Genomic DNA, 22,210 nt, shown 5'->3' on the forward strand with positions numbered 1-22,210 from the left:
ATTGCCAAATGGGCCATTGAGCTCCTCCCTTTCGACATAACCTATAAGCCACGGCGAGCTATTAAGTCGCAAGTTTTGGCCGACTTCGTCGCCGAATGTACTGAAGCCGAACTCCCTAAAGAGTACGACACATATTCCAACTGGATCATGCACTTCGACGGCTCCAAAATTTTGGCTGGTCTGGGGGTTGGCGTCGTCCTGACGTCCCCAACAAGAGATACAGTTCAATACGTACTCCAGATAATGTATACGGACTCCAAAAACGCAGCCGAATACGAGACCCTTCTACATGGTCTCCAGATGACAGTCTCCATGGGCATTCAATGCCTAGAGGTGTGCGAGGATTCAAACCTCGTGATATCCCAAATAAATGGAGACTTTGATGCCAAGGATCCGAAAATGGCAGCTTATCGCAACGTCGTCCTAAAAATGTCAGCTCGGTTCGAAGGGCTCGAATTTCACCATATAGCTCGGGAAAACAATCAGGCAGCGGACGTCTTGGCACGCATTGGCGCAAAGCGCGATGCTGTCCCCCCCAATATCTTCTTGGAGAGGCTGTTCAAGCCATCCATATTATGGGAAGGGGAGTCTGGAAATAATAGCCCGGACCCAACTGCACTGCCCGACACCGAACATTCTGACACAACGGGAGGCTCTGCCAACAAAGTAACACCTTCAGCCCACGTAATAATGGCAGTCATTACCCCGTGGACAGAACCATTCCTAGCCTACCTAACCAGGCAGGAACTTCCCGAGGACCAAAATGAGGCACACTGCATAGTGCGGCGATCTAAAGCCTATAAAGTCCATGAGGGAGAGCTTTATAAGAAATGCACCACCGGAGTCCTTCAAAGGTGTATCTCCAAAGAGGAAGGGCGGAATCTTCTGGCTGAAATTCATGCCGGACTCGGCAGACACCACGCCGCAGCCCGGGCCCTTGTAAGCAAGGCCTTCCGTACAGGATTTTATTGGCCGACGGCCCGGGCAGATGCTCAGGACTTAGTCCAACGATGCGTCGGTTGCCAACTCTTTGCTAACCAAAGCCATATGCCACCTACCGCCCTCCAAACCATACCCATCACCTGGCCCTTCGCGGTCTGGGGGCTTGACATGGTTGGACCCCTTAAAGGAGGAACCCACAAGCAAAAATATCTACTGGTCATGGTGGATAAATTCACCAAATGGATAGAGGCCAAGCCGGTTAAGACAACCGAATCCGGACCGGTGATAGACTTCATATCAGGGGTCGTACACCGTTACGGCGTCCCCCACAGCATCATCACTGATAACGGCACGAACTTTACGGTCGACAAGGTCAAACTCTGGTGCAAAAACATGGGCATCAAGCTCGACTATGCTTCAGTCTATCACCCACAAACTAACGGTCAAGTCGAACGAGCAAATGGTCTAATCATGAGCGGCATCAAACCCAGATTAGTCCGGTCCCTCAATGAATCTAACACGCACTGGGTAGAGGATCTCGACTCCGTACTCTGGGGGCTGCGGACCACGCCGAATCGCACCACCGGATTCACACCATTCTTTATGGTATACGGCGCAGAGGCGGTTCTGCCCTGCGACATAATTCATGACTAGCCTCGCGTGCGCATGTACGAAGAAAGAGAAGCCAAACTTGATCGGCAGGACAGTTTGGACGCCTTGGAGGAGGAGCGTGACGTGGCAAAAGCCCGTTCCGCATTCTATCAATAGCAGGCTCGAAGATATCAAAGCAGAGAAGTACGGACCAAAACTTACAATGTTGGCGAGTTAGTTCTACGCCTGCCGGATAGGAAAAAGGACAAACTCAAGCCCAAATGGGAAGGTCCCTTTATTATTGACCAAGTCCTGACTGGTGGAGCGTACCGTCTGCGAGATGCATCGGATAACCGACTCGAGCCGAACCCATGAAACGCAGCCCGTCTCCGAAGATTCTACGCCTAGCGCCGGACTCTGTGTTCGTCTCCTTCCTCTGTCTATTTTTACGCATTAGCTGTCTTTTATTTCTCGCCTTCTCCCTCCCTTTCCCTTACAGCCTTAAGGGCCTGTTCACGCCTTGTTCGCACAAAACTGACGCGCTATCTGCGCTCATTACACCTGGGGGCTTCCTTAACAGAAGCTTATTTATACGGGCTTCATGCCCAACACATGTGTAACACTTGCGCATGTACCTTTTCTTCACCATTATATGCATCGATATGACTTAAGTTTTGGCCAAGCTGGGTTGCCTGGCTCCTGTGCTTACCCCTATGTTCCAGATTGTTCGGCTAGGCGGTAAAGGGAGCACCTCTGCGATTGTTACTGCCGGGTCAGCCGGATGTGTACCTCAGACTGGGTGAAGCCGAAAGCTAGCGTTCTTAAGGGAATATTCGGTCGGTGAACTAAAGATAATTTCTCACTTGTTTATTTATCTGCCCCCAGATGCTTTTCTGCTTTTTTCATAGTCCGACATGCACTTTAGGGCATGCCTCCCAGGGAAAGGAACCCCTAACCGAACTATTCTCCCTGGAAGATGTTTCTTACTAACCATTGTAATATAACATAACTAGTTGGGCACTTGTCTGTTCAAGCACTAATGACCCCCTACGCCTGGTCTCCATGCATGCCCCGGTTCCTACATAACCGAGAGGGTATTCGAACACACTCCAGAATATCGGGTCCCGAGGCTGAAGCGAAAAGGTCCGCCATGACAAACGATCTACAATCTGGCTAGAAGGCATTTTACATGTCAACTTAAATTACATAGTCAATGTGACTAAGCATATTCCTCTTCAATACCATCCAACAGGCTGTCTAGTTTACAGTCCTGTTGGGAATATTTGGCGGCCAACTCTACTTGGCCGTACACTAAGCTCACAGGGATCTCCTTGCCATCGGCCCCCACAGGTCCGACCTCGGCCATGTGGTTTGGGTCAGCCTTCGTGTACCGCGTCTTCACCATGGCCCAGGCCTCCCTGGCACCTTGACGGCAGGCTCCCTTAAGCATCTTTGCAAGCTCTCCAAGGCCTTCGGGCATGGAGACAGATGGCCACAAGGCCTGGGCGACGCCTTTCATCACCTGCCGAACTCGTTCGTGCAGTTGTAAGAGCTCGAGAAGAAGGTCACCGATAGAACTGGGCATTTCCTCTGCAGGACGACCTGTGAGTATACCTACAGACGTAACTCTGTTAGTCGACTTCCTCGCCGAACTCTTTTTCAAAGTTCGTTCAAGCACTTACTAAAAATGCTGCGTCGAAGCCGTCGATTCTCCTTCACGGAGTCCGACAGCTGGGCACGAACATCCTCTAGTTCCTCGCCCAGCTGGGTGCTGGCATCTTGGAGATTATTCTTCTCCTGCCTCACCCTCGTAAGCACGCTCTCGCCGGCCTTTAACCGGCGCAAGAGTTGTTGCTTGTCCGGATCTACTCCGGCGCCATCTGCAATGATATTGTCAGATTTGCACACACGCCGCACTTCACAGCATACTTATCTTTCGAAGCGTATATTACCAGAGGGGGTCTCCTTGGTCTCCCCTGCCGCGGCTAGTGCAGCCTCAAGTTGGGCTTTGCACTCTTCCAGCTCCTGGGACAGTTGGGTATTCTTTTTTGTAAGATCCTGCATAACAAATGATCCTTAAATCAGTTATTCTAACTGTTTCAAGTCTCGGGGGCTACTGACATATATAACCATCAAATTTTCTCACCCGTATGTCTTTCACACACTGCTCCGTGGCTCTGGCTAGACCATTTTGAGCGGCACGGAGGTACGCATCTCCCAAATTGAAGGCATCCAATGCCTCTTGGGAGAAACAAGCGTCACGAAGAACTGTCCGGCGACGCATGTGATTCATGGCACTCTCCACCTCGGAGTTAGTGGCGGACAGTCTGTCCGCATCCTCTGTCGGAGGAGCGTCCGGCGCACGCCTCGTGTTCACCTCTGCTTCTGGACCTGGCTTTGGACCTGGCTGGTGGAGGCTCGATTGGCAATTTCTCCGGATATAGTCCGGCGAGCCCTCTTTTTCCTAAAAAGAAGAGAGCACGGGCATTAGTATGCATCATAAGAATAATACCTTGGAATAAGGCAGCGCGCCTTACTGCTGCGCCGGTGCCTCGACCCGGACTGCGTGTCTCTTTAGCCTACCCGCCCTCGCGGTCCCTTGTTGGCTAGTCGCCCCAGGCTCGGCATTCTGCCTCGAGATCCTCCCCTGCGAAACACCATTGGTATACGGTGATCAAAAATAAGCACGGATGGATCATCTTCAGAGTATTAGGACTTCGGTCTCGATTACTTGTGAGGCGGGGAGCAGTCCAGGATAATCGGCTGTAATAGCCACCAAGGCATTGTCGATGCTCAATTGGTGAAATACCCCATCGACCAGCTCCACGGATATGTCCTGATCCTCTTGGGAGGCCGGATCGAGGGACCGTTCCGGATCCTCGGGTTGTGGAGGAGGGCTATTTATATCCTTTACGGCCCGGTGCAATTCCTGCGTCGAAATCACAAGATAAGGTCCTTGACTATGGGAATATGGAACGGATCGGCAAAAACAAGTGTCCGCTTACCCAACTTGGAGGATTGTGCATAGAAAATCCGCCATGTGGATTGACGCGGAGAAATTCCTCCTCTTCTCCCTTGTATAATGCGGACAAGATCTTCGTCAGAGCGGCAACTGATCCCGGCCCCTTACGACCGCAGCGGGTGGCATCATCCTCCCCGTAGAAATCCCACATGGTGTGGCCTCTATACTGAAGCGGCCGCACACCCTGCATAATGCATGTGGCCATGACCCCGATCATGGTCAGTCCGGAATGAGCTAACAACCTTATCCGGCTCATCAGGTAAAGGATGTCCTTGTTATAATCCTTCTGAGGGCTCCGTGGACGCCAGCTTAGGCGCTTCTTCAAAGGAGCATTATTGAACTCAGGGAGGCCGATCCAAACAGGGTCCGGCAGGGGGACATCTTCTATATAAAACCATTCTGAAGGCCAGTCTTCGGACGCCTTCCTTGGGGTTCCGGATAGATATCCGGTCCCGGCGATGCGCCATAGTTCGGCTCCGCCCACTTGATATATCGACCCCTCCTGAGAACTGGGCACAAGACAGAACAGCTTCTTCCACAACGCGAAATGAGCCTCGATACCCAAAAACAGCTCACAAAGGGCTACGAAGCTCGCAATATGCAATATGGAGGCAGGCGTAAGGTTATGCAACTGGAGGCCGTAGAACTCCAGGAGCCCCCGGAGAAACGGATGAACTGGAAATCCGAGCCCTCTTATCAAATAAGGGACAAGGCATACCCGCTCTCCTTCGGAGGGATTGGGGACGCTCTCCGCTTGCTTTCCACCATTATAGGTGGCAAGCCCGGCTCGAACCGGGACCATGTAGGCTGGGGCGAGAAACTCCTTGGCTTGGAGCGTCACTAGCTCGCTGTGCGGGACGGAGCATCTCTCCCAATCTCCAGGCTAAGGGCTGGGAGGGCGAGAGGAGGAGCTGCGTCGATTGGCCATGATGGAATGGAACTCTGTCAGATGCGCTCCGATGAATGCTCGCGAAGGGAAGATGGTGTGATTCGGATCTAAATCCTCGTCTCCTTTATAGGCAGCTCATTGGTGCAGCTAGGGGGGTAAATGAAAAAACACCCTGGCCTTTCGCATTCGTTTGACACGTGGAAGATGGCCATTATTGAGCGTGGAAGCCAAGGAGCGCAATATCCATGAGAAGCCGAACACTATTCAACAGATACACGGAATTTGGAGAAGAACCCGCCTTGCACTGCCGAAGACAATCTGCGTGCCAGACTCATCGTCATTGAAGCCTGGTTCGGGGGCTACTGAGGGAGTCCCGGATTAGGGGGTGTCCGGATAGCCGAACTATAACCTTTGGCTGGACTCCTGGACTTTGAAGATACAAGATCGAAGACTTCGTCCCGTGTCCGAATGGGACTTTCCTTGGCGTGGAAGGCAAGCTTGGCGATACGGATATGTAGATCTCCTCCCATTGTAACCGACACTGTGTAACCCTAGCCCTCTCCGGTGTCTATATAAACCGGAGGGTTTTAGTCCGTAGGACGAACAACAATCATACCATAGGATAGCTTCTAGGGTTTAGCCTCTCTGACCTCGTGGTAGATCTACTCTAGTACTACCCATATCATCAATATTAATCAAGCAGGAGTAGGGTTTTACCTCCATCGAGAGGGCCCGAACCTGGGTAAAAACATCGTGTCCCTTGTCTCCTGTTACCATCCGCCAAGACGCATAGTTCGGGACCCCCTACCCGAGATCCGACGGTTTTGACACCAACACCCACCAACTCCATCGGATCATGGGACCAATTGAAGGCCAAGTTCATAGCAAACTTCAAAGATACATGCAAACAACCTATGTCCATTGTGGATTTAGATGCCTGTGTCCAAGGCGAGAATGAGTCAACGACTCATTGGGTGCGCCGGGTTTCAGAAGTTTTGCATTCGTCAGACCGTATCAATGCTGACACGGCGATCATAACATTGGAGCGTAATTGCCGGTTTAAGTCATTGAAAATGAAGTTGGGACGACTCAAGCGCCACTGCAATGATATGGGAACACTTATGGCGGCTCTGGTTAAGTATGTTGATTCTAATCACACCAAAGACCCTGATTCTGATGAAGAGAAACAGGAGAAGGGAAAGAAGAATGCCGGTTCAAAAGGACAGCATAATCAGGTGCGCCAGGGAAACAGTGGTAAGCATAAAGCACATAATTCCGATTTTGTGGCTAACACCAATGTGCAGGGTAATATGCAGTGTCGTAGGGGTAAACCGCCCAAGCGCGGTGGAGGAATGAATCTGGAACGCCTGTTAAACCAGCCCTGCCCAAAGCATGGGACAAAGGAGGCTCCGGCCACACACCTTTGGAAGGATTGCCACATCATGAGGGAGTTCAAAAATTCTGATCTTTATCAGTATGATCAGGGTCCATCTGGTGGTTCCGGTCCAGGATTCCATGGGCCGGGTTACGGTGGTGGCGGTTCAAGCTCAGGATTCCAGAATCATCAGAGCAATCAGAACAACCAAGGTGGTAACCATCAACAGGGTAATCAGGGGAGTCAACAGCAGTCGGGTTATCAGAGCAACCCAAAGCAGTTAAACAGTGGATAGTATCATGTCTTCACCACTAGCTTGTGCAAGCGCGATCAGAAGCCCCATAAAAGAGCAGTGAACTCTGTTGAACCGGCGGTGCCCCGTTATCTACGTTGGTCTGAGCAGCCTATTGTCTGGAGCAGGGAGGATCACCCGCCCCGGGTTGACAATCCGGGTCATCTGGCTTTGGTGGTTGCACCTCAGGTGGGAGGATATAAGTTCACCAAGGTACTCATGGACGGAGGGAGCAGTATCAATATCTTGTACTATTAAACCTTCTAGCGTGTGGGGTTGACAGATAAGAATCTTAGACCGTCAAACACCGTTTTCACGGAGTGGTGCCTGGTAAATCGGCTTACCCAGTTGGTAAGATAGCTCTGGAGGTGGTTTTTGGAGATGATCATGACTCAAGGTCCGAGACGCTGACCTTTGAAGTGGTTAAAATCAGAAGTCCGTACCATGCTTTATTTGGACGGACGGTGTATGCTAAGTTCATGGCAAGGCCGTGTTATGTTTATATGCAACTCAAGATGCCGGGTCACAAAGGGACCATTACGGTTCATGGCAGCCGTAAGATTGCTCTGGAGTGTGAGGAAGGAGATGCGGCATATGCTGAATCGGTTTGTGCAACGGAGGAGTTAAAGTTCGATAAGGACAATGTTGATCTGGCATACATGACTTCCTTGAAGAAGCCTTCTACAGAACATGATCTGACCCTGAAGTTCAAACCGGCTGATGAAACTAAACTTGTTGATTTCGTTCCTGGCGATTCATCGAAGCAGTTTAGTATCAGAACAAATCTGGATCCGAAATAGGAAAGTGCGCTCATCGAGTTCATCCGTGAGTACCGGGACATTTTTTGCATGGAAGCCTTCTGACATGGCAGGTGTACCGAGGGAACTCGTTGAGCACACTCTCAATATTGATCCCAAGTTTAAACCGGTCAAACAGTTCCTTCATCGCTTCAATGAGGAACGACGGAAGGCCATTGGAGAAGAGGTAGCCCGTTTGTTGGCTGCTGGTTTTATTGTTGAAGTGTTTCACCCAGAGTGGTTGGCCAATCCGTTGCTGGTGCTTAAGAAAAACTGCACTTGGCGTATGTGCGTGGATTACACAGATTTGAATAAAGATTGCCCAGCTAATCCCTTCGCCCTCCCTCGTATTGATCAAATCATTGATGCTACGGCGGGTTGTGAGCGTTTGAGTTTTCTGGATGCTTATTCTGGTTATCATCAGATCAAGATGGCAGTTAAGGACCAGGAGAAGACAGCTTTCATTACTCCCTTTGGAGCCTTCTGCTATGTATCCATACCCTTTGGGCTCAAGAGTGCCCAGGCAACTTATCAACGTTGCGTGCAGAATTGTCTTCATACTCAGATTGGGCGCAATGTTCATGCTTGTGTGGACGATATTGTGGTCAAGTCCAGGAAAGCAGAGACACTCATATCTGATTTGCGAGAAATCTTTGATAATCTGAGAGTCTATAAAATGATGCTCAATCCGGCTAAGTGTGTTTTTGGTGTTCCGGCAGGCAAGCTCTTAGGCTTCCTGGTGTCTAATAGAGGCATTGAGGCTAATCTGGAAAAGATCAAGGCAATTACATCCTTGGCTAAACCGGCATGTATCAATGATGTTCAGCGACTGGCAGGTCGTATTGCAGCTTTGAGCCAGTTTATTAGCCGTTTGGGAGAGAAGGCAATTCCTCTGTATCAGATGTTGAAGAAAACCGATAATTTTGTCTGGAGTGATGCAGCTGATGCGGCGTTTGAGGACTTGAAGCGGCAGTTAGCTGAACCGCCAGTTCTTGCTGCTCCCGTTGATAAGGAGCCACTACTGTTGTATGTGGCTGCTAATGCTCGGGCTGTCAGTGTTGCCATTGTGGTGGAGCGCAAGGAGGCTGGGAAGGAGTACCCGGTTCAAAGCCCGGTTTACTATATCAGTGAAGTGCTCATTGAGTCAAAGCAAAGGTATCCGCATTGGCAGAAGCTGGTGTATGGGGTGTTTATGGCAAGTCGAAAGCTTAAACAGTACTTTCAAGGTCATCCCATCACAGTGGTCAGTTCTGCCCCCTTGGGGGCTATAATCCAGAACAGGGAAGCAACTGGCCGGGTTGCTAAGTGGGCTATTGAGCTTGGACCACACGGTTTGAAGTATATGCCTCGCACAGCCATCAAGTCCTAGGATCTTGTGGATTTCATCAATGACTGGACCGAGTTGCAGGCTCCAGAAGACAAACCGGACAATACATACTGGACTATTCACTTTGACGGGTCCAGGTAATTGGAGGGCTCGGGGGCTGGAGTTGTCCTTACTTCCCCTCGAGGTGATAAAATTCATTATGTTCTTTGCTTAATGTTCCCTTGTACTAACAATGCAGCTGAGTATGAAGCTTTACTCCATGGTCTTCGAGTGGCTAAGGAGATGAACTTAAGCCGCGTACGATGCTTTTGAGACTCAAACTTGGTAGCCCAACAAGTTTCAGGTACTTGGGATTCCAAAGATCCACTCATGGCGGCTTACCGACGAGATGTGGATATTGTGGCTGGTCACTTTAAGGGATATCAAGTGGAGCACATTGATCGGTGCAAAAACGAGGCAGCTGACGCTTTAAGCCGGCTAGGATCTCAGCGTAAACCAGTACCGCCCAATACCTTTTTGGACGTCTTGCATAACCCGTCAGTTCAGCTGCCCACAGAGGAGGACCTCGCTATTCCTGATCCGGAGGCACAGTTGGTGGCCGCTTTACATATCATTCCGGATTGGATAGTTCCATACTTGGCGTAATGAACCGGGGCGAGTTACCAGATGATGAAATTTTAGCCAGACAGATCGTCCGGCGGTCCAAATCCATGGTTGTTCACAACAGCGAGTTACACCACTACAGTGTTTCTGGGGCATTCCAGCGCTGTGTTTCTCCTGAGGAAGGCCGTGAGATTTTACGTGAGATCCACGAATGAGACTGTGGTCATCACGCCGGTTCAAAATCCTTGGTTGCTAAAGCTTTTCGTCACGGTTTCTATTGGTTGACAGCTCATGCTGATGCTGAGGACTTGGTCAGACGGTGCGACGGCTGTCAAAAATTCTCAAGACAAGCTCATGTGCCGGCTTAGGAGCTACGGATGATTCCTATCACCTGGCCATTCGCAACTTGGGGGCTTGACATGGTAGGGACTTTCAAGTGATCAAAGGATAAGAAGACCCACCTGTTGGTGGCGGTTGACAAGTTCACTAAATGGGTTGAAGCGGAGCCAGTAAGCAAGTGTGACGCAGCCACAGCGGTTCAATTCATTAAAAGGGTGATCTTCCGTTTCGGTTTTCCACACGGCATTATCACGGATAATGCCACGAACCTATCTAAAGGCGAGATGGAGGATTTTTGTCAATGAGAGCACATCCGGCTAGATGTAGCGTCTGTGGCTCATCCCCAATCCAATGGTCAAGCTGAGCGAGCTAATCAGGAAATTCTAAAGGGTATCAAGCCCCGGCTTATGGTCCCCTTGAAGCAGACGCCGGGTTGCTGGGTGGAAGAACTACCATCTGTGTTATGGAGCATAAACACCACCCCAAACCGATCTACAGGTTATACGCCTTTCTTCATGGTTTACGGAGCAGAAGCGGTACTCCCCAGTGTTATTCGTCATGACTCGCCTCGGGTTGCCAATTATGTTGAAGCAGACAATGAGCAAGCACGTCAAGAAGCACTGGACCTGTTAGATGAGAAGCGGGATATAGCTTTGGATCGTTCGGCGGTTTACCAGCAAGACCCGCGGCGTTATCACAGCCGCCGGGTTAAAACAAGAACCTTTCAAGAAGGCGATTTAGTGCTCCGGCTCATCCAGGATCAGACCGACATGCACAAGTTATCCCCACCTTGGGAAGGGCCCTCTGTGGTCAGCAAGAATCTGCACAACAGATCATACTACCTCATTGATGTTCGAGAAGACTCACGCACTTCTGAGGAGGAGATCCGGCGGCCGTGGAACATAGCTCTCCTTCGGCCGTACTACACTTGAGTTATAGGATCTTCTTATGTACATATTATGACAATGTATATATTATGATTAATATAATAAACCGGCACCCTTGCTACAAGCAGGGCCTCTGCCGTTCTTCCAATGTTGCTTGGATACAAGGGGGCTTCTGCTTTCAAAGCAATGACCCTTTTTGTCCATTGAACCGGCTATTATGCCATCATACAGCTTGGGAGCTTCACACCCAAGGGGCCAAAGAGAGATCTGTTGCTACTAGCATGACTCAAACATAGGCACCCATTGAGCACAGCTCACAAAGTTACTTGGGGGCTCTTTGTGTAAAGTAACAAAGAGTTTGAAAGGACCCTTGTAACTGGGTATCGACCCACGGCTTGGAAGCCTGGTGTATTCACCTAAAACCCCGGGTTAACCTGCCTTCATCAAGTAAGCCACTCCTATCCAGGTAATCCTGGCATGACCCGCCGAACGTTTGACAGTTACTCTCATTCAGATCCTGAACTTGTCAAAGTTAAAACCACGATTGGTTAGTTGGAGGCCCATCTTAAAAGGCTTTGTCAAATGGTTTAACTCAGCGGCCTGGCAGCCCACGAAAAGCCTCGAATTTGGGCCTGGCAGCCCTCAAAAAGCCTCGACTACAAGTTTTTATTTGCTTTGTTTTTTGCAAGTTTTATCCTTATTTGGTCACCTTTTAAGGTAAACCGACATCTCTTGATCCGGCCAGGCTATATGTCTTCATCTCAACCCGGTGTTTTTTAACCTGGTGTGGCTTACAGTTATCATCTGTTCAAGCATATAATCAATGGTGAACTGGCATCTTTCAATCCGGTCTGGCTTTGACTAATTGTCACCAGTATGATCATCCGGTGTTCATCACAACTCGGTTTTACTTCTTACAATACCAGCATTGCATGGTGAAAGTTGGGTATTCACCCTTACTACAAATAAGTTGGTAAACCAACAACATAATTTCATATCACAGGTATGATTTATTTTTTTGCTATTTTTACAACCTTGGTTACCTACCAGGTTATGTATTGGGCATTATGACCCGTCCAGCGGTAAACTGCCCGGACAGATCTTTTGTTATGCAGATATAAGGACAGCATACTGTTATAAAGGTACATAAGCAAGTACTGCAATTATCATGGCGGATCAAACAAAGTCATATCTCAGTGTATTACAAGGCGCCTATTACAAGGTACATAAGCAGATCAAAGTATTTTCAAACTAGCCTATTACAAGGCGCTTTACAGCCCAAAATAAAGGATTGTTCTTTACAGAGCACAGTTTGTGAAACATCAACCCACTTGCCGGATCAAGGCTCATCACCATGTTGACGTGAAGTTGATGGATCATCTAGCATCGGTTCAGCCTCCTCCTCTCCATCCAGTGGCAGGAAGTCAACGGTGGTCCAGTCAATCCGGGTTAAAGCTTGAAAGACAGCCTCTTCACTTATAAGTTCGGACGGATCAACCTCAGGGGCGTAAGTGTGCTTACGGATTGGTGGGATAAGATTTTATACTTCCTTCGCAGCAGTGTCAATTCGCTGGTTGTTCGCATCATAAAAGGACCGGTGAACAGTCAAGTTAGCTTCTTCCGCCAATTGACTCGCCAGGGGACGCATCTCCTTTGTTAGAACTTTGAGGGCTTCATTGTCAAATTCTGCCCCGTTTTCTTGCTCACCAGGAAAGCCCTTGGCAATATCAACTGGATGCAGATCAGCTATCCATGCTTTGGCTCGGGTAAGTGCCAACAGAGCGCCAGCCCTGGCAGCAGAGCGCTTCATCTCTTCTATCTGCGCCAGCGTCATGGATAACCTTGCCAGAGTGTCCTTGATCAATGTTGGGGCCGGTTTGTTGTAGGAGACCGCACAGGTAACCCGTTGGGCACCGGTATACAGTTGCTCTATCAACGTATAGGCTGCCTTCAGCTTCACCCGCATGTCAGAGCCCAGATGAGCAACACGGCCACCTACAACGGTTTAAGATTTTGATGTTAAACCGGCAAATTTCAAAGATGGTTATTCAAGAGATCTTGACAGAAGTATTTACCAAATATCGCAGAGGTCATGGCATTTACTTGGCGCTTCAACCCAGTTAGTTCTTCCGCCACCGGTTTAAGAGCTGACTCGGCGTCCTCAGCCCGCTTCAACAATGATGTCTTCTCTGTTTCCCAGCTGGCACGCTCATTCTTGAACCCTTCTTTCAGTTGTTCCATGGCTGCCAAAGCGGTTTTAAGCTCATCTTTGGCCCTGGGAGTCTCTGCTTGTTGGGACTTGATATTCTCTTGAAGATCAGCAATTTGAGAGCCTTGGTGATTTATATCAGCCTGCCACAGTCAGATGAGGAGCATGTAAATATTTTATCAAAAGTCCCAAGCATATAACCAGTTATACACTTGGCACTTGGGGGCTAATGCGGATTGCTTCTTTACTACTGATTGTTTGAAGTCCCAAGGATCAATACAAGTTTTAATCTTGGCACTTGGGGGCTAATGTGTGTTTGATCAAGAAAATACACAGGCAAGGGAAGTTAACAAAATACAGTATGAAATATAAAAGTCCCGGTTTATCTTCAAGAGATAAACCGGCTGAGGGAGTCCTGGATTAGGGGGTGTCCGGATAGCCGGACTATAGCCTTCGGCCGGACTCCTGGACTATGAAGATACAAGATTGAAGACTTCGTCCCGTGTCCGGATGGGACTTTCCTTGGCGTGGAAGGCAAGCTTGGCGATACGGATATGTAGATCTCCTACCATTGTAACCGACTCTGTGTAACCCTAACCCTCTTCGGTTCCTATATAAACCGGAGGGTTTTAGTCCATAGGACGAACAACAATCATACCATAGGCTAGCTTCTAGGGTTTAGCCTCTCTGATCTCGTGGTAGATCTACTCTTGTACTACCCATATCATCAATATTAATCAAGCAGGAGTAGGGTTTTACCTCCATCGAGAGGGCCCGAACCTGGGTAAAAACATCGTGTCCCTTGACTCATGTTACCATCCGCCTAGACGCACAGTTTGGGACCCCCTACCCGAGATCCGCCGGTTTTGACACCGACATTGGTGCTTTCATTGAGAGTTCCTCTGTGTCGTCATCTTTAGGCCCGATGGCTCCTTCGATCATCAACGACAATGTGCTCCAGGGTGAGACTTTTCTCCCCGGACAGATCTTCGTATTCGGCGGCTTTGCACTGCAGGCCAATTCGCTTGGCCATCTGGAGCAGATTGAAAGCTACGCCCCTGGCCGCCAGGTCAGATTTGGACGTTTGAACTACACGGCTGACGTCCGCGGAGACTTGATCTTCGATGGGTTCGAGCCACAGCCAAGCGCGCCGCACTGTGGCGAGGGGCATGATCTAGCTCTGCCGCAGAACAGTGTCCTGGAGGCCGCACCCGTGTCCGCTCCGACCTTTAGTTCGGAGCCAACTGCGCTGATCGAGGACGGGTGGCTAGACACCGCCTTGGGGGCTGCGATCTCTACGGCAATTGAGCCGAACACCTACCCCGTCCTTTGCGAAGCTCGTAACTCCAAGTTGCCGGACTCCTCTCCAGACTCCGAGCCTTCCGCGCCCCTGCCAATCGAATCTGATTGGGCGCCGATCATGGAATTCACCGCCGCGGACATCTTTCAGCACTCGCCCTTTGGCGACATCCTGAAATCACTAAAGTCTCTCTCTTTATCAGGAGAGCCCTGGCCGGATTATGGTCAGGAAGGTTGGGATGCGGACAACGAAGAAATTCAAAGCCCACCCACCACCCACTTCGTAGCCACTGTCGATGATTTAACTGACATGCTCGACTTCGACTCCGAAGACATCGACGGTATGGACGATGATGCAGGAGACGATCAAGAACCAGCACCCACAGGGCACTGGAAGGCCACCTCGTCATACGACATATACATGGTGGACATCCCAAAAGATGGGAATGGCGACGGAACAGCGGAGGATGACCCCTCCAAGAAACAGCCTAAGCGCCGGCGTCAGCGGTGCCGCTCTAAATCCCGCCACAGCAAAAACGGTGATTCCGGCACGGGAGACAATAACACCCTGGACAGTGCCGAAGACAACCCCCTCCAGCAGGACTCAGCGCAGGAGGATGGAGAAGCCAGCTGACGAATTCGTCGTGCCCGAGGATCCCGTCGAACAAGAGTGTTTCAAACGCAGGCTCATGGCCACGGCAAGCAGCCTCAAGAAAAAGCAGCAACAGCTTAGAGCTGACCAAGACCTGCTAGCTGACAGATGGACTGGAGTCCTTGCGGCCGAAGAGTATGAACTCGAGCGCCCCTCCAAAAGCTACCCAAAACGTAGGCTGCTACCCCGGTTAGAGGAGGAAGCACCCAAACCTACATCACCAGCGCATGACATGGCTGACCGACCACCTCGTGGCCGCGACAGAGAGGCCTCTCGGCCCTCAACTCAAGCCGCACCCCGATGCCGCTCAAAAAATACCAAGGTGCGGGGAAATGCGCCAGACCTGCGAGACATATTGGAGGACAAGGCAAGGCAAACAGGATCGATCTACGGATCGTGTGGGCGCCCCGCGACACGTGACGATAACCGTCACACCGGATATGGCAACTCCGGCCGGGCCGAACATAGTAGACAAAGCTCATTTGAGCTGCGTCGTGATATAGCCCAATACAAAGGCGCCGCACACCCACTATGCTTCACAGATGAAGTGATGGATCATCAAATCCCTGAGGGTTTCAAACCCGTAAACATTGAATCATATGATGACACAACAGATCCTGCGGTTTGGATCGAGGACCATCTCCTTCACATCCACATGGCCCGCGATGATGATCTACACGCCATCAAATACCTCCCACTCAAGCTTAAAGGACCAGCCCGACATTGGCTTAACAACTTGCGAGCAGAGTCAATTGGTTGTTGGGAAGACTTGGAAGCCGCATTCCTTGACAATTTTCAGGGCACATATGTGCGACCACCAAACGTCGATGACCTAAGCCACATAATTCAGCAGCCAGAGGAATCAGCCAGACAATTCCGTACACGGTTCCTAACCAAGAAAAATCAAATCGTCGATTGTCCGGATGCAGAGGCCCTTGCAGCCTTCAAACACAACATCCGTGACGAGTGGCTTGCCCGGCACCTAGGACAGGAAAAGCCGAAATCCATGGCAGCCCTCACAACACTCATGACCCGCTTTTGCGCGGGAGAGGACAGCTGGCTAGCTCGTAGTAACAACATGACCAAGAGCCCTAGTAATTCAGATACCAAAGACAACAATGGCAGGTCGTGTCGCAACAAGCACAAGCGCCGCATTAACGGTGATAATGCTGAGGATACGGCAGTCAATGCCGGATTCAGAGGCTCTAAACCCGGTCAGCGGAAAAAGCCATTTAAAAGAAGTATTACGGGCCCGTCCAATTTGGATCGAATACTCGATCGCTCGTGCCAGATACACGGCACCCCCGAAAAACCAGCCAATCACACCAACAGGGATTGTTGGGTGTTCAAGCAGGCAGGCAAGTTAAATGCCGAAAACAATGACAAGGGGCTGCATAGCGATGACGAGGAGGAGCCCCGGCCGCCGAACAATAGAGGACAGAAGGGCTTCCCCCCACAAGTGCGGACGGTGAACATGATATACGCAACCCACATACCCAAAAGGGAGCGGAAGCATGCACTAAGGGACGTATATGCGATGGACCCAGTCGCCCCAAAGTTCAACCCGTGGTCTTCCTACCCGATCACTTTTGATCGAAGGGACCACTCCACTAGCATCCGCCATGGAGGATTCGCCGCATTGGTTCTAGACCCAAGCATTGACGGATTTCTTCTCACTAGAGTCCTAATGGACGGCGGCAGCAGCCTGAACCTGCTTTATCAGGACACAGTGTGCAAAATGGGCATAGACCCATCAAGGATTAAACCCACGAAGACGACCTTTAAATGCGTCATACCAGGTGTAGAGGCCAACTGTACAGGCTCAGTTACACTTGAAGTGGTCTTCGGATCCCCGGATAACTTCCGAAGCGAGGAGTTAATCTTCGACATAGTCCCGTTCCGCAGCGGCTATCACGCACTGCTCGGACGAACCGCATTTGCAAAGTTCAATGCGGTGCCGCACTACGCATATCTCAAGCTTAAGATGCCAGGTCCTCGAGGAGTCATTACGGTCAATGGAAACACCGACACTCTCTCCGGACGGAGGAGCATACGGCGGCCCTCGCGGCGGAAGTACAAAGCAGCCTCTCAAGGCAATTCTCGAGTCCGACTGTTAAACGTCCGGACACCATCAAGCGCGCCCGGAGTAACCTACAACAAAACCGCGTGGCACGTTCCGAGCACGCATAGCAATGCGGCCCAAACCCCATCCCTCGCGAAATTGCGAAACCAGTACTACTCGTACATAATTACGCTCTGGAAATACCATGGGCATAGGGGGAGGGGCACGACCACGGCATGCCCAGAATGCGGCTCAACCGCACCAGGGGCTCCCGATTGTGTCATTCTTTTCTTCTTTCTTTTTTACTTTCAGGACTCCGTTCTCACGAAGCCCTGTCCGGTAGTAGAATCACCGAACACACGATGCAACAGCCAGGGAAGCAGAAAGCTACGTCGACTGTCCAGGTGGTCTCTATTATGAGCAGTATACCTGTTTTACACACCATCCCGTAGCTTACCCCTGGAGGGGGACATGTCAAAAAGTCATGTCCCTTGCTTATCACACTATTTGTATCGTTCTGCTCTTACTGCAGCCCTTTTGAATAAACAATACATAGCTTCTGCCTATTATTGAATTCCCTTTTTACTATATATATATATATGTGTGTGTGTGTGTGTGTGTGTGTGTGTGTGTGTGTGTTCATTTATGACATTGTGCAACCGTACACTTTGGTACGGGCAATACACCAGGGGCTTAAGTACCCCACAACATGGTGTGATAAGTCCGAACACTTTCACAAGTGCGGCACCCCGAACTTATAGCATTATATGCATCAGCTCCGAATCATGTCTTGGGTCAATAGTTGGGTTTTCCCGGCTCCCATGTTTTGGTACCTTATGTTCCGTTATATCGGCTAAGGTAGCGCTGGGAGAACCACTGCGATTGTGCCCCGGTTGAGCTGGGTTAAGCACCCCAGTGGAGAAAGCTAAAACTGACCGTCATGATAGGGCGAGAGCCGGTCGCTGTTCGAGAGGTTTCGAGTCCCTAAAGACTTATGCCGCTTAGAGCAAGGAGTCGGCATTGTCCGGCCTAGGCATGGATAGCGCCCCGAACTCAGTCTTCCGAATACTAAGGGCTTCGCCGAAATTTAAAATTATAGAATTCTATGGCTAAGTGAGAGTGTTCAAGCATTATAGTCCGGTTGCCTTGTTCGTTGCATTGAGCTCCTCCCTCGAAGGACCCAAGAATGGGAACAAGAGTGCTCAAGTTTATCCCAAACACCCCAGCACTCGTGGCATGGGGGCTGAAGCCGACGACTCGTCATCTCTCAAATTTAATACACGGCCGCACAGAAGGTAATATTTTAAATTCAAAAGTTTTACTTAGCGCATATGAACAAGTTTTCAGCGCACAGGATAACAAATGCGAGTCTACTCAAATATTACATCTTTGGAACATTCATCCGCTATAAGGCGGGCACCCTTCAGGACGCCCTCATAATACATTTCAGGCTTGCGATGCTCCTTGCGTGGTGGTGGTCCGTCCGTCACAAGCTTCTCAGCGTCCATCTTGCCCCAGTGCACCTTAGCAAGGGCAAGGGCCATACGGGCACCTTCGATGCAGACGGAGCGCTTGACGACGTCAATCCATGGACAGGCGTCCACCATCTGCCTCACCAGCCCGAATTAGCTCCCAGGCATGGCTTCCTTAGGCCACAACCAAACTATGAGGCCCCTCATGGCCTGTTCGGCCACCTTATGGAGCTCGACCAGCTGCTTCAACTGGTCGCTTAAGGGCACCGGGTGTCCGGCCTCAGCATACTGAGACCAGAACACCTTCTCCGTCGAGCTTCCCTCCTCGGCTCGGTAGAACGCGGCAGCATCAGACACACTGCGGGGCAGATCTGCGAATGCTCCTGGAGAGCTCCGGATTCGGGTAAGTAACAGATAATTCACTTTCACATGCTTGCTTTGCATATAGAATGCCTTACCTGCCGCTATCTTCTTCATCGCCTCAATTTCCTGGAGGGCTTTTTTGGCTTCGGCCTTAGCGGCTTTGGCGCTCTCAAGGGCCGAGGCGAGCTCGGACTCTCAAGTCTTTGAGTCACGCTCCAAACTCTCGTGTTTTTCCACGAGAGCCTGGAGCTCTTGCCGCACCTCCTCCACCCGCGCCTCCTGCTTCTCTCGCTCGGTGCGCTCCGCGGCCGCATTGCTTTCGGCCTTGGACACCGCTTCCTTCAGGGTCGCCACCTCGTTCGTGGCCCCTGCAGTATTCACATTATTCCTGCCATCTTTTGCAACCACATCTTTTAAATACTCCCATAAGGTATTGCTTACCTTCCTTGTCCTCGAGCTGCTTTTACAGCCTCATGCGGTGTTTGTCTACTACTAACTATTTGTGTAACCAACTTGCCTAGGTACCTAGTAGTAATTGATGACATATGGCATCATGGAGAATGGGAGATCATCAGCAAGTCTATTCCACAAAATAATCTGGGCAGTAGAATTGTCATGACAACCCGTATTGATTCTGTATCAGATGATATCGATTATAACAAGCTCTGCATCAGAATGAATCCTGGATGGAGTTTTGAAGAGGAAAGATGGTTCTACGGACCTCATGTGCAAGATTTCACCGCTTGGATGAAGCCTGACATGGTTGGAGAAGGTTTTGACCGCGACCATCCTATTGTGCGCATGTGTTGTTGTCTGCCGTTAGCACTACTTTGCATGTTTTCAGCAATGGCAATTGTCAGAGAGCAACAAGAACAACTAGGGGTACATGTAAAGGCATGTGATGTGCAAGACATGATTGAGAAGCAAGTTAAGAAAGGTGGAATTCAGAACACTCCAGGGTTCGAACCGTTGGTAGAGAGCTTGCAGCTTGGCTACGATGATCTTCCTCACCATATGTTGAAGACTTGTTTGTTGTACTGCAGTATATACCCTCAGAATTACCGTTTTGACATGAATGATTTGGTCATGAGATGGGTCGCTGAAGGATTTACTTATAAAGAGGATACAGGAAAATGTTACTTCGAAGAGCTTTGCAACAGGGGATTTATGCTGCATGTGGATGATTCATTGGGCATGTCCTACTACCAAATAATCATCCGATGATGCGAAATTTCCTTAGATGGAAATTGCATGAAGATAAATTCTTTACTAGCAGTTCCGGCATCACATTGGCATATTCCTGTCAAATACATCATCTATGTATAGACGATTATCCAATTGATGATGGTGCAGCGGAGGGAGTGGATCCCTTGTTAGGCTTGGATTGGTCTCGGATTCGATCTCTTGTTGTTTTTGAAGGTGCCAAGAGATATATCCCTTTTGAGAAGTTGAAACATGTGCGAGTGTTGGATCTTCAATATCATCAGCAGTATCTTGAGTTCGAAAAGGTTCGTCGGGATTACCATTATGGGAATCATCATGTGAAAGATATATGTGGACTTCTCCATCTGAGGCACCTATTCGGCCTAGATGGGACGGGAATTAATGTGATACCACCAGAAATAGCGAGGCTGCACTATTTGGAAACTTTACAGATAAGATTCACATGGATCACAGAGTTACCCAGCGAGATTGGGGACCTCCCGCAATTGAAGATTCTAGACATGAGTCACAGCAAAAAGCTGGCAAAGCTGCCTAGGGAGATAGGGGATCTGCAGCATTTAGAGACTCTGGACCTGAGCTATAGCAGGCCTAGCTAGAAGGCTGCCTGCTGAGATCGGGAAGCTCCATAATTTGGATAGTCTGAACCTCCATTACACAGAGCTCAAAGTGCTGCCTCACCAGATTGGGAAGTTGCAACATTTGAAAACACTAGACATGTGTGGGGCAATGTTCACAAGGCTACCCACTGAGATCGGGGACCTACAACATTTAGAGACCCTGGACCTGAGTTACAACAGATGGCTCAAAAAGCTGCCTCGTGAGATTGGGAACCTCCAGAATTTGAAGCGGCTGCTCTTGCGTGGTGAATTGGTCGTGAAGATACCAAGTGAAATCGGAAGGCTAAAGAATCTGGAGATTTTGAAACTAGACGCGACCATCGGTGCACTATCCTGGGAAGCTAGTCAGCTTTCGAAATTGGAAGGAGTGCCCGGGTGCGTCCGCAAAGCCTGGAACAAGAGTGATCTTGTGTCTGAGTTAGCCGGGGAGATCCTGTCAGTTCAAATGGCGCGTTGGGTTGGCGATCGCGGGGGCCTAATCGTTGGCACGAAGCACATGCACATTCCACGGTGGATCAAAGATCACTTCAACGACCTTGCCACCTTGAATATCAGGATCTACAAACTAGAGGAGGAGCAGGATCTCAAGATTCTGCGGGAGATGTCCAACCTGGACAAACTTACGCCTATAGCCATCAGCGGTGAAGGATTCCGGAGGCTCAAGCAACTCGTTATTGACAGCCGGTGCATGCCACAATTTACCTTCCAGGAAGGAGCAAAGAAGCCCAGGAGCATCCCAATCAGATGATGTTTGATGTCTCTGGCCACGAAGAGGAGTGGTTTCCAGCGAAAAAGAGCACACAGGTTCCACAAGCTACCAGCAGTGGGGCCGGGAAGATCGAGAAGGAGCGTGATTGATTTCCTGCCGAGTATTGTATTGGCACGACCAAGGTAGGCAATCCACACGTGTGGCTGGGTTCCGACTTGGTATCAATCTTGTTGGATCTTTCTTCCTTTCTACTCCCCCCGTTCCTAAATATTTGTCTTTTTAAAGATTCAAATAGAATATCGGATACGGATGTATCTAGACATATTTTAGAGTGTAGATTCATTCATTTTGCTCCGTATGTAGTCACTTGTTGAAATCTCTAGAAAGACAAATATTTAAGAACGGAGGGAGTATTTTTTACCAACAGACGGTCGTCTTAATTTGCAGGTTATTCCGTCCGTCGTTATTTATTCACGCAAGCTTGTTTCCTAGTTGGTTTGCCGTAAGGCACCTGTATCTGTATTGTCGTCCTGTGTGTG

The 22,210-nt window shown here is 49.8% G+C and overlaps 1 pseudogene; it reads left to right on the forward strand.

Moving 5' to 3' along the window:
- The window catches only part of LOC123088516 (disease resistance protein PIK5-NP-like), a 46,983-nt pseudogene extending 25,059 nt beyond the window's left edge, over positions 1–21,924 (forward strand).
- Positions 21,925–22,210: the final 286 nt, after the last annotated feature.

Source organism: Triticum aestivum, chromosome 4A (assembly GCF_018294505.1).
Source record: "Triticum aestivum cultivar Chinese Spring chromosome 4A, IWGSC CS RefSeq v2.1, whole genome shotgun sequence".
Taxonomy (NCBI): domain Eukaryota; kingdom Viridiplantae; phylum Streptophyta; class Magnoliopsida; order Poales; family Poaceae; genus Triticum; species Triticum aestivum.